The 13259-nt window shown below is 33.0% G+C and overlaps 1 long non-coding RNA gene across 1 annotated transcript; it reads right to left on the bottom strand.

Moving 5' to 3' along the window:
- Positions 1-4275: 4275 nt before the first annotated feature.
- LOC128183661 (uncharacterized) lies at positions 4276-5715 on the bottom strand. The gene is made up of 3 exons (XR_008243636.1): positions 5354-5715; positions 5048-5174; positions 4276-4621 (listed from the first exon to the last, which is right to left on the bottom strand). It is a non-coding gene; the product is annotated as an uncharacterized LOC128183661 (long non-coding RNA).
- Positions 5716-13259: the final 7544 nt, after the last annotated feature.

Here is a 13259-nt window from a genome sequence, read left to right as displayed (position 1 = left end):
TATAGACAAGGCAAGGTTCTTAGATATGGCTTATGTAAAGTATAAAAAGGTTCTTAGATACAGTCAGTATAGAGAAGACAATGTTCTTCGATATGGCTAGTATAAAGTAGGCAAGGTTCTTAGATATGGTCAGTACAGAGAAGACAAAGTTCTTAGTTAGGCTTTCATAAAGTATACAAGGTTCTCGAATGTGGTCAGTATAAAGAAGAAAAGGTTCTTGGATTTGGCCAGTATAGAGTAAAGAAGGCTCTTAGATAAGGTCAATATAGAAAAAAACTAGGTTCTTAGATATGGTCAGTATAGAGAAGACAATGATATTAGATATGGTCAGTATAGACAAGGCAAAGTTCTTAGATATGGTCAGTATAAAGAAGACGAGGTTCTTAGATATGGTTAGTATTGAAAAAACAAGGTTCTTAGATATGGCCAGTATAAAGTAGATGAGGTTCTTAGATATGGTCAATATAGAGTAGACGAGGTTCTTAGATATGGTCAATATAGAGTAGACGAGGTTCTTAGATATAGCCATTGTAGACAAGACAAGGTGCATAGATATAGATTATATAAAGTATACAAGGTTCTTAGATCTGGCTAAAACGTAGCGTTGCATATTCTAATGTCTTTAAGTGCATTGATGATCGAGACAACATAATAAATATTAAACTGTTTAAAAAAATCTGTGCTTTTTAAAAAAGAATTAAGGAATAATTGTTTTCCAATCATTTAATAACGTATAATTTGATTAACAAGCGTGCAAGGCGACCTGAGGGAAAGTTTAAAAAGAAAAATCATAAGCCAATGAGGGCTCGCTTAACTTTGGAGGACAAGTGGGCAGCCAATCAGATCGATGTCCTTATCAAGGTTCTTAAATCCATTATACGTTATAATTACTATTATACCTCCTGTATTGGTTCTTTCTACGATACTATCACACCTATGGTGTTCCGATGGGGCCACTTCGACCTTCGCACTTTCGCCTTTAGGTCGAGGTGCGAGAGTGCGAAGTTGCGAAGGTGCGACGGCGAAGGAGCGAAAGTGCGAAGATGCGACGGCGAAGCGCGAAGATGCGAAGGCGAAAGTGCGAAGTTGCGAAGGCGAAGAAGCGATACTAATATCGCACCTTCGCCATCGCAACTTTGCACTCTCGCCTTCACATCTTCGCACTTTCGCCTTCGCCTTTTTATAATTGTGGAGCTCTCTATCGTTAAAGACAATTTTATCTGAATAGTTATATTTGTCGCGGGTGGGGGAGGGTTCCGAGACCTATTTTGGAGATTTTATTATATATAATTAATAAAATTAAATTTTCCGGGGGGATGAGATCCGGACCTTCTCTCCCCCTTTACTGCATGTGTGAAGTTATTAATATTGAATTTTCCGGGGAGGGGCGGACCCACTCTCCCCCTCTAGATCCATACATAAGCAAGGAGTGTCGCATAATGAAATTAGAATGTTACTGTGTTTGATCCACGGAAAACAGACAGCTGGTAAGTGACAGGAGTCTGGAAGTGCATATGTATACATTATGGCGGACATTACATTTTATATGGAGTATATAATGATTAGACATAGCCAGCACTGGCAAACATATATGTCACATAAACACATTAAAATATTTATAAACATTCATAGTAAGCACGATGGCCTAGCGCATGCGTACCAATGATATCATGGATTAATCGGAAAACCTTGGCGAGTACGGTGTCTGCATCAAATTCTATGTAATCGACCGAGACTTTTTGAATGCTATCAAAAAAGGCGAAGGCGAAAGTGCGAATTTGCGATAGTAGTATTGCTCCTTCGCCTTCGCACCTTTGCACTTTCGCCATCGCATCTTCGCGCTTCGCCGTCGCATCTTTGCACTTTCGCTCCTTCGCCGTCGCACTCTCGCACTTTCGCCTTCACAACTTCGCACTCTCGCATCTTCGACCTAAAGGTGAAAGTGCGAATTCGAAGGTCGAAGTGGCCCCATTGGAACACCATACACACCCCCTCCCGATACGTATACAGACAGTTTTATGAAATTATGTTTAAGTGGTTTGATAAGAGTTGTGCAGACAAATAGATAAATACTTTGTTTAATAAAGGCCAAAAAGACTGAATTATTGACTGACTGACGAACAGGTCAAACAAACAAAAAAAAAACCTTAAACATTTTGCATGTATGGGTAATAATACATTGTTGTTGACTTGAAGATAGCGGTATCTAAATTAGTTTTTCGTGAGATCATCTTATATGATTTAGCGTCACCTGACACGTCATCCTGATAGAAAATGATAGTAATTATCAATTGAATGCTAAATTAAACCAACAAAAATGAGACTTGCTTAAATGAAACAACTTATGCATGGCATAAATATTTTGAATGTTGCAAATACATGTATTTTGAATTTTTATCAATCTAAAAAGAATTAAAGAAATGTATTTTGTTTTACTAATACATAAGTACGATGGACGGACAGAAAAATATATCAGTTACAGAACGTTCAGTAAAAGTAGGAGACAAGAATAAATCTCTGGTATATATGTTTATATTTTTCTGTAACGACATATTAATCAAAAGTAACATTAATATGTATTTTATGACAAATCAAAACCTGTATGAGAGCTGTTTCGGTATATATTATAAAGTGATATCACCATTTGAATTTTAAAACAATAAATCGCAACTTCTCGGGCCTTCTCGGAAGAGCTCGGAAATCCACTTGAAGACTAGGCCAGGCCGGGGAGAAGTTGTGATTGTAAAAATCAGGCACCAGGTTGTTGAAAACGAAAATACGTATCGTTTTAGAACGCTTACAGCATATATACTGTGAAGAGGTATTGTTCTTTGATTTCTGTTTTTGTCGGTTGCACCTATAAAGATTTTTAGCAATGCACATCTATAAATATTTTGCCAGGTAAATAATCATTTTAAAAGCGGAACTACATTGTCAATATGCCATATCAGTTTTAACTCCAATATAAGTACAAGAGTGTATTCTCTCGGCCTGGCGTGTTGATTACAAAACACAGTCCATGTAGTCCTTTTAATGGTATTTCAATTTCTTCATTGTTACCCATGTGGTTTCATAAAGCTGACATGAATTCATAGAAGCATTTGGTCGCCATATTAGATTTGATCGCTACTCTGCTGCCATTGGGGTATACATGTCTATACCGGTCGAGAATGCTTTCCGATCGAGAGGCATTCAGGTTGCACGGGCTTTTAAATGCATGAGCAACGCATTGTAGTAAATGTTTGTAATTAAGGAAACAAAAATAAAAAAATCACAATATTTAGAAACATTATATTGGTAGTATCGAAACCACAACCTAAAAACCCTAGTTCTATAATGTTTTCTAATGTCTGATGCTCTAACTATGGGCCAATTCATTCACAAAAGAGTGTGTTGTTTAAACCTGCTTGGTCCGATTTTTTTGGGTTTTACAGTATCAAATAATTTTCAATACAAACCAATTACCTTAGAAAGTTATGGACTTTTGCCTATTCACACCAGCAGAATCAGTCTTTTTTTCAAAGTTAGAAATATTTAAAGATATTTTAGGCAAACGAAAAAACAAACCAAAATGCATTATGGGAATGTTTAGATAAGGGAACCGTTTGGTTTCGTCGTTCGGAAGATTGGGTTTATTCAACTCGCATGTTATGCATCGATTGTTAACAAAACAAACTTCAAAAATAAATATCAGGGACATATAAACTATGTTTGTTATATATATATATATATATATATATATATATATATGAATATATATATATATATATATATATATATATATATATATATATATATATATATATATATATATATATATATATATATATATATATATATATATATATATATATATATCAGGCTTGGGGTAATGCTAAATGTAATGGTAATGCATTGCAATGCATTACATGTTTTCAATTTAATGCTAGTAATGTGTAATGCCACAAAATTAGCATTACAAGTAATGGTAATGTAATTAATTACTTTCCAAAATCTAATGTAATGCTGGCATTACATGGCATTACTTTGCATTACTATGCTTATTTATGCATGTTCACTTTTAAAAATGTGATGAAAAAATGAATATTTGAAATTGAATTTGATTAAATTGATTTATAAAAATAATTCTTGAGATAAAAATGTTTTGATGGTATTATTAAAAAAGATTTTTTTAAAATTCATATTTGAATTGTTAATACAATGTAGTACTAAATATAACAGCACAATTTTATAACATTTTAAAGAGTGTTGTTATTAAGAGTTTTTAATCATTTAAGGTGGATCTCTACACCAAATAAGTGTAGGAGATTTTTGTTGCATGCATTTGTTACCAATACTAGGCACAGTATTCAACAATAATATACCTCAAAATACAATACACTATTTTCTAGAGAATTTTTAAAATATCAGTCTGGTTCCAGATAACCCCTTGTTTATCAAATTTTTAAACATTTCTGTTTTAAAATTCTTATGAAAGTGAAATGTTATTAAGTTTAGAAATGAAAAACAAAAAAATCATGAATGAAGTTTGTATGATTTTTATTGGAATCCACATAAATATGAAACTGAAATATAAAAAAATTCTTTTAAGGCAAACTGCTGGACAAAATCCCACAAAAACCTGAAAATATAAACAATATTCGTTGGTGAATGGGATGAAGAAAAGAAATTGAATGAAACTGAAAAATTAAAGGAAATACTTAATTATTGCAAAAATCTTGGTATGAAAGATCCTGTTTAAGAGTTGTCTTTCTTTATTTTACATGGTCTCAAATATACATATAATAAATATACATCAAATATCAATTTTTTAATTAATAAAAATCACGAAGAAAAATTAAAAAAGGAACAAGTCTATGCTAAATATGTAGATATAAGATAAGTAGTGCTTATGATTATGTTTGAAGCTAAAAAATTATATTATTGATGAATGCATTATATATATTTAACTCTTCAGAACAGTAGTTAATTATATTATAAATTGCCTTTTACTTTTTTATATACAATAGCAATTATAAACAACAACCATACGCGTATTAATACATACATTAGATGTCCGTAGTGATACACATGCATGTGTGGAAATGAAAAACATGCTCCTTTTCAGAATTCTGTCTTTCCCTCATTTTGGCTTGCAAATCCGGGCTTCCACTGCTATTGCTACCTAGCTGTATCTATTTTAATCAAAATACATTAGTTTAATGTTAAAGTTTCAGTGAAAGTCTTTTACTGCAAATGTTTTTTTAATTTGGGAAGTTATGATCAATTCAATAGATCGTACATGTACTATGGTACTTTCGTTTTATATTCATCATACATATATAGTTTAAATGAAAATTTGACATCTGCTTACCTTAGTCGTTAATCCGCCATATATGTATGATCGTCTGTTGCAGATGACATGACAAAAATGTATTGCCAATAGCAGCAGAGCAGGGAAACGGTATATTATTTAGATTCCACGTTTTCCGTACAAAACAGCTGATAATCAATGTTAGTTAAAAGCTTTCAACAGGAAGAAAATTGACATATTTTCTAAGCGTTTTGGTGACTTCATTCCTATCTCATCTCCTTAGTTAGAAGAGTTCAATTAAACGGTGTATAGCTATTTTGTACCACGACATAATGTTATCAATCCGGAACACAATGGCGTTTCGAACGGAAGTCAGACATTATGTGACGATGTAGCCTTCCACCCTAAACGATTTACTCCAATTAGTTTGCACTTCAATAAGAAATGTGTCAACAACACACTATTGCCCCCAGGATAATCTAAGTATCATAACAATCTATTGTTATATGACGTGCTAAACACCCCAATCCCCTTCCCTTCGCTATGTCCCAATATAATAGGAGACACATGCACCTTTAAAAGCAAAATGATTGCAATGTCCATCCATGATGAAAATAAATATCATTTCCAATATAATAACCCATTTGAAAATAATTTTTCTTATTTATTTTCTCTCTCTCCCCCTCTCTCTCTCCCTTTCTCTCTCCCTCTCTCTCTCTCTCTCTCTTCTGTCTCTCTTGTATCTTAAGTACACTGTACATTAGTTTGGACTGATAGAAAATACAAGATTCATGTATTTTTTCTATTATTGCACTTAATATATCTTAAGATAAATGTCAAACAGTACTTTTCAGTCCAAGCTTCGACTGCTCCAAGATTTTCAAACTAACAGGGTGCAGTTAAAAGATGAACCCTTTGAAACTTCGATCATAAAGTGCAACAACAATCTTTTGTCTTAAAGTGTCCTCAGTAGAAAGAAATACGATTTAAACACAGTATCTTAAGAAATATAACTGGGAAAACCATCTGTTTATGAATTAATACAATTAAGTGTCCAAAATTATAGAGATTTGTGTAATCTGGGGAAATATCTCTATTTAGCTTTTAATAACCGCAACATTATTCCATAAATTGTTTTTGTTATGCATGTAATTCTGTGTCTCTATTTCGTATCCTATATTGCATCAAGCCAAATGTCAATAAATATCATTTTACTTATTTGATACGCATGTTGTTCATAATGCCACAAGATGATTATATATTGAGCAAATAAAGAATGACTCTTGTATAGTCATTGAATTTGAACCTGATACTGAGCATTAACCTGTAGATATGTTAAAGAGTGTTTTATATTTGAAACATTTGCAAAAACTCTTTATTAGCTTTGCTTTTTTAAAACAAAGTAATGGTAATGGTAATGCATTACTTTACTCATGTACAATGTAATGGTAATGCAATGCATTACTTCAAGAAAATCAAGTAATGGTAATGCTAATTTAATGCCCAAATTCATGAAGTAATGGTAATGTAATGCATTACTTTACAATGTAATTAACATAGTATAGATATATATACTATGTTATATATATATATATATATATATATATATATATATATATATATATATCTGACACATGTTTATTTTTGATTTACCTGGACATTATGACCTTTATGTATAGCGAAGTTGAAGTCCTAATACAACCATACCGGTCTCGACGTCACTGGCGAATTTCAACATGAGTCGAAATCACGCGATTACCTTTTTTGTCGTTTGTTTTGTTAACAAATTTTGTGCATAATTTTTTTAAATAAAAATTTGGCTTAATTGTCCACATTATTGTACACATACTTAGCAAAACCATCGTTTAAAAGAGTACACACAATTTGATATAAAATCAGACTAAGCAGCTTTAAATGCTAATGAGACTTTGGTCACGAATTTACGGACTTGCATTATTTTTCTAAAAGGTTCATATTTATGGATACAAATGACATTTTTAAAGTTAAATGGGTCATGGATTTGATTTCCATTAAAACTTATTATACCCCCCGCAAACGAATTTTTTTTTGGGGGGAGGGTATATAGGAATCACCTTGTCCGTCTGTCCTTCCGTCTGTCCATCTGTCTGTGCAATGTGTCCGGTCCATATCTTTCTTATGGAGAAACATTGGAAGTTCTTACTTCACACACCTAAGGTAGTGTCATGACCTTGACCCAAGGTCATTCGGGAAGGGTCAAGGTCACTGGCAGAAAAAATGCAAAATTCGTATCAGGTCCATATCTTTCTTATGGAGAATTATAGGAAGTTCTAACTTCACACAAAGATTGCTTATGACCTAAGGGTGTGTCATGACCTTTTCGCAAAGTCATTTGGGCAAGGTCACTGGCAAAAAAAAAATTCGTGTACGGTCTGTATGTTTTTATGGAGAATTATTGGAAGATCTTACTTCTCACAAAGATTGCTTAGGACCTAAAGGTGTGTCATGACCTTGACGCAAGTTAATTTGGGAAAGGTCAAGGTCACTTGCAGAAAAAGTGCAAAATTTGTGTCTGGTCCATATCTTTCTTATGGAGAAACATTGGATGTTCTTAATTCACACAAAGATTGCTTATGACCTAAGGGTATGTCATGACCTTGATCCAAGGTCATTTGGGCAAGGACAAGGTCGTTGGGAAAAAAGTGCAAAATTCGTGTCCGGTCATTATCTTTCTTATGGAGAAGCATTGACTGTTCTAACTTCACACAAATATTGCTTAGGACCAAAGGGTGTGTCATGACCTTGACCCAAGGTCATTTGGGCAAGGTCAAGAATACTGGCAGAAAAAGTGTAAAATTCGTGTCCGGTCATTATCTTTCTTATGGAGAAGCATTGAATGTTCACACAAATATTGCTTATGACCAACAGTTTAAAAAAAAATTAGAGCAGTTGTTATTTATAGAAAATGGACGGTGGTATAGATTTATCAAATATTTTCTATAATTGGAAAAAAAAACCACGCATTATGATTTTTATCTTAGCGGGGGTATCAATTGTGAACTTGCTCACAGTAACTCTAGTTTAGACTATGACAAAAATATGAAGCTCACTCTGTAAAAGAAAAGACTTTGAAATTCTTGTAATGACACTTTTTGGAAGTACGCCAGTTTAAGTCAACCAACTCCAAGTATTTAACATATTTAAGGGATATAAACCGGTGTTGTGCTAAATAAACATTGTTTTCAATAATTTAAAAAAATTGGATCAGATTTGTTGATATTTTAATTTTGCAGTATATTATCTGTCCTCATATATAGGCATTTTACACGCCTTATTTACCTTCTTCTTTGGTATCATACAAGGTGAAAGGCAAGCTTTGATGTCATTTGAACCATTTTTAATGCTCGGCATAGACCTGAATAAGGATTTTTTTTTAAAAAAAGTAATCAATAAAATAACGCTGGGTAGTAATATGTTTTTCTGGAGCGTTATCTAAATCGTCTCAAATCTGAAAAATCATCCACAGAGAACATTTTCACATAATCGGTGCATGTTTAGAGAACTTGAAAAACGAAAGAAAGAGAAAGTATAAATGACAATGAAAGACCACTTTCCAAATGTGTGTTGACGATGATGTGACGTTATTATTTTGCTACTGTGCTTCATTTTTCAAGACATATAAGAGGGTTTTTTTTGTTTCTTATTATTAGAACAGGCGGTGACTTGCTACATTTTTTAAATTCATATTTTTTGTCAGTATTAAGACTAACGGTTTGCACAATATCGTTGTTTCAAACTCTTATGCATTCGGAGTCTTAAATTAGTCGGGTTGAAGAAATAGGGTGAGCAAAGATAGATAATTTCGTTGACAATGATAACTTCATTTTAATCAGGAGTCGTGTTTAGCTTTAAAATACTTTCACGTCAGACATAAATTTAAGTTTTGACATTAAAGGAACAAGAACATCTGGAAAAAACATGGAGAATACGAGCGTGGCGTTGTACATGTTGTCATGGCTACTGAACATCGTATTTCTGAGATTTGGCTTGGAGAAATTAACTTCTAGTTTATTTCCCCGGTTCAACCAACAAACGGTAAGTAAAATGAAATATGTTTTATTGTCAGACAAGGATGAATAATAAGACAATGACGAAGACAAGAATAATTTAATTTAATACATTTTCAATGTATTACAATTTTATATTGATACTAGCATTCTTTAAAGAAAACTTAAATTTACATTTTTATCATCCAGAGGCGAAATTACGAACACTATGCTACTGTGTTCCCCACTGCTTTTTTCGGATATAAACCATCACCAGATGGATACATGTTTGTGATCGGAATAATAGAAACACTTGCCTCTTTCTTGCTTTTGCTGCCTTATTCTGATTTACAAAATTGGATTTATTTAGTATTCTGTGTCAGGATGGCGCTTGCAATATACACGCATGATGTTCTAGAAGAATACATACAAATGGCATTCGCTATTTGTCTTTTTCTAGCAAGTGTAGTTTTGTATAAAGTAGGACCCGTAACTTTAACAAAACAGGAATAAAAACGTACTTTATTTTACAGAGAACTTGTTCAATTTAAACATATTACATCGATGTGCCGTTTTTCGTTATAATATACAATCGATGTTGACCCATTGACAATTTGTGAGCTTATAAGCAGTTTTTGTGATAAATATTTTGTACAATTTAGCCACAGCGTCATTTAAAACCGATGCACGGAATTTCGTGAAACTTAGCAGATATTAAAGACACAATGTGCAGATATGCATAGTACCAGGAAATTCGGATTTTTATTATCTTCTGTGTATTTCGGCCATTGTGAATTTTGGCCCTATATTGAATTTAGTAATGAACTGTTTGTAAAAAGCAACTCCTCTTAAACCACCACATGGAATCCCGTGAAACTTTGTAGGCAAACGTGCATATTACCAGGAAATTCTGATTCCATTTTTTTCTGGGAATATCGGCAATTTTGAACTTAGAATGTTTTAGCTGTTAAAGACAATGGAATAAATGGGCATATTTGCAGGAATTTTTTTCGAGCTATATTCTCGATATATATAATAATTTTGTGTATTCAATGCATACCTTTCCATTCATTGTGTGTATTGTAACAGCAATTTATTCTCCGTGTACATATTTTGTGTATATTTTTATATATTATTTCACCTGTATATATTTAGTGTTTATTTCATTGATATCAACTGCTTTAAAAAAAAATGAAAGTATGTTTCATTTATGTAAACTTATAATTTGTAGATAAATTGTTTTGTATATACTTTTTAAAATGATAAAATAAAAGAATAAATGAAATGTTGCAACAATGCTTTTTATTAAATAATTTATTAATTTTACTTTATATGTCAAAATCGTAAAATGCTTAATTGTTGTTAATCAAAGAGTTTCCAAATTAATGTCAGTTGTTAAATAAGTTTCTCAGGACAGCTAAGTGTTTTAATTGCATATTAAAGTTATAATTTATCATAATTTATTAACATTTCAAAATCTTTAAAATCTATTATGGCACAATTCAGATGTGATATACTCCCAATTAGAATTGAAACGGCGCGATATAAGGGGGAACCTCTCGATGAAATAATATGTAATTTTTGTATATTAAATAAAATAGAAGACGAGAGCCATTTTCTGTTGAAGTGTGTAATTTGTTATAACACATGTCACTATGATAAATTATTTACTTATTACTGACAAATTAATTAGGACTATATAGCCGCCCCCCCCCCTCTTGAAATGTATATACTGAAAACAGATTATTGGCGTATAACATCCGCACACAATTTAAAGAAAATTTCATGTTTTTTTTAATCATTTTCGCTAGCTAATGTAAGACATCACGAATACCCCAAGCCCCCTCACGGAAAAGGAAATGCTAGGTGATGAGAGAGACAGAGAGAGAGGGAGAGAGAGAGAGAGAGAGAGAGAGAGAGAGAGAGAGAGAGAGAGAGAGAGAGAGAGTCGATGTAAATCACAGGTGCGCTAACACCGTTAAAATTAAAGCTTGCTAGTTGGTCTGCCCTACCCTAGCTACCTCCTCTCTTTCCTCGTTTTAGAGGCTTAATTATTGTCTATATATGCTTGGAACAAATCAAATCAATTTCAAATTCTAAATCAAACTGAATTTGACACTACAAAACTCTTTCTGTGTCTGTCTGTCTGTCTGTCTGTCTCTCTCTCTCTCATATCGACAATGGCATTGCCATACCCTACAATACACTATTCTTATCTGGATTTTTGTCTTTGAGGTTGTAAATCGTTATATCTTCTATGGTTTAAAACTTTATCATAACCTATATTTTGACATGTCGATTATTTTTTTGAGTTTCGTTTCATAGCTAAAACATTTAGATTAAACATATCTTTCTTCGCGAGCCGATTTTTACACAGTTGGGGCGAATACACTTCGGGTTAAAATTGTTCGGGGGGAAATACATACAGGGCAAACAAAACCACTTAGATTCGCAAAGCCAACAGTGGTATTTCTAATTTAATTGTTTATACTGTGTGGGGTTAATTCATCAATGCTAATTTAACCATTTTATAACCACTATATGAGCTATTAAGACATTTATTTGTAGGAAAGAGCATGTACGAATGATCTTTATTTAGAACAGTTTGATGTTGCTAGGATACAGGTTTCAGATCCATGATTTGATTGGTTAATTTAGATCTTGAATCTCGAATTTCGAATCTCGAATCTCGTATTTCGAATCTCGTATTTCGAATCTCGTATTTCGAATCTCGAATCTCGAATGATCCTTCTCGGCTTTTGTACACAATCTATTAAAATACGAGATATACAGTTTCCACAACAATCACGTATACGTGTGTACATTTAGTTTGCACCCTTATGTTTCATGGCTTTATTTGAGGAGACAAGCGTGTAGAGGTGTACATACAGTGTATCACTGCACACCTACTTATTACTTAAAGTTGTAACTGCGCTAAGATTGCTCTCTGAATTTCATGGTCTACAACTGCCAATATATATATCATCTCTAATCTTGCTAAGAGAGTCGGGAAGAATGTACATATATATATTAGCGGACTCGAGACCACGGCTGCGGACGATACCCAGGGACAGTAGATGCGCAGTTTGATCTATAAACTGACCTCCCTCATAATTTATACGAATTTCTCTACCACGAACTGTCTAGCTCCTTCCCAGAATTCCAATTTACGCAAGCGCAATTTAAGTTTCATTCTAACTTAATTAGTCTGACTAAATATATCGAGAAAAGAAACTTTTTATGATAAAAAAAAATTAAATGTATATAGACACATATTCTAATGTTACAAAATAAATTACATTTTATTTAAAATAATCCAGATTATCGACATGTAAAAGAAAAAAAAAAGTAAACACAATTTTTTTACTATCATGTTTTTTCTCTTTACTATAATCCAAGACATCAAAAAACAAAAATTGAAAAAACAGCACTGGAGAGAGATTGTAAGTTGTGTAATCGGGGATATCAGACAGAAAACCTTTAGTCCTATACTTACTGCTTTAGACTTCTTGCAGTAGTATATTGTTGCTATCACAACAAGTAAACAAACCACACAGACAGATACAACCACGCTGACAATGATTTCCGTTTCCGTTAGGCCTGTGGGTCCTACTTGTGATTTTCCGAGGTTGAAATCATTTTTATCATCAACTATTTCTACCAAAAACAGAAGGAAGGTAAAACTGGTAAATTAAGGGAATTTGAGAACAGCGTGACTACAAATAAAAGGCAATGCTTTGCAGCTTGTTTTCTTTAAAGTACATTACTATTCCGTAGTTATATTTACCTGTACAGTTTGTTCCACTCTCCACCACGGTCTTGTTTCCAGTGCATGGTTCACACGTAATCTGACCCGGAAGTGGTTGATAATGGCCTTCAGGACAAGGGATACATTGAGAGGATACCAGGTACATTCCAGGGGCACAGGGAACTGTGAAACA

Source organism: Crassostrea angulata, chromosome 5, assembly GCF_025612915.1.
Source record: "Crassostrea angulata isolate pt1a10 chromosome 5, ASM2561291v2, whole genome shotgun sequence".
Taxonomy (NCBI): Eukaryota; Metazoa; Mollusca; class Bivalvia; order Ostreida; family Ostreidae; genus Magallana; species Magallana angulata.
This window is presented reverse-complemented; position numbering and strand designations above follow the sequence as displayed.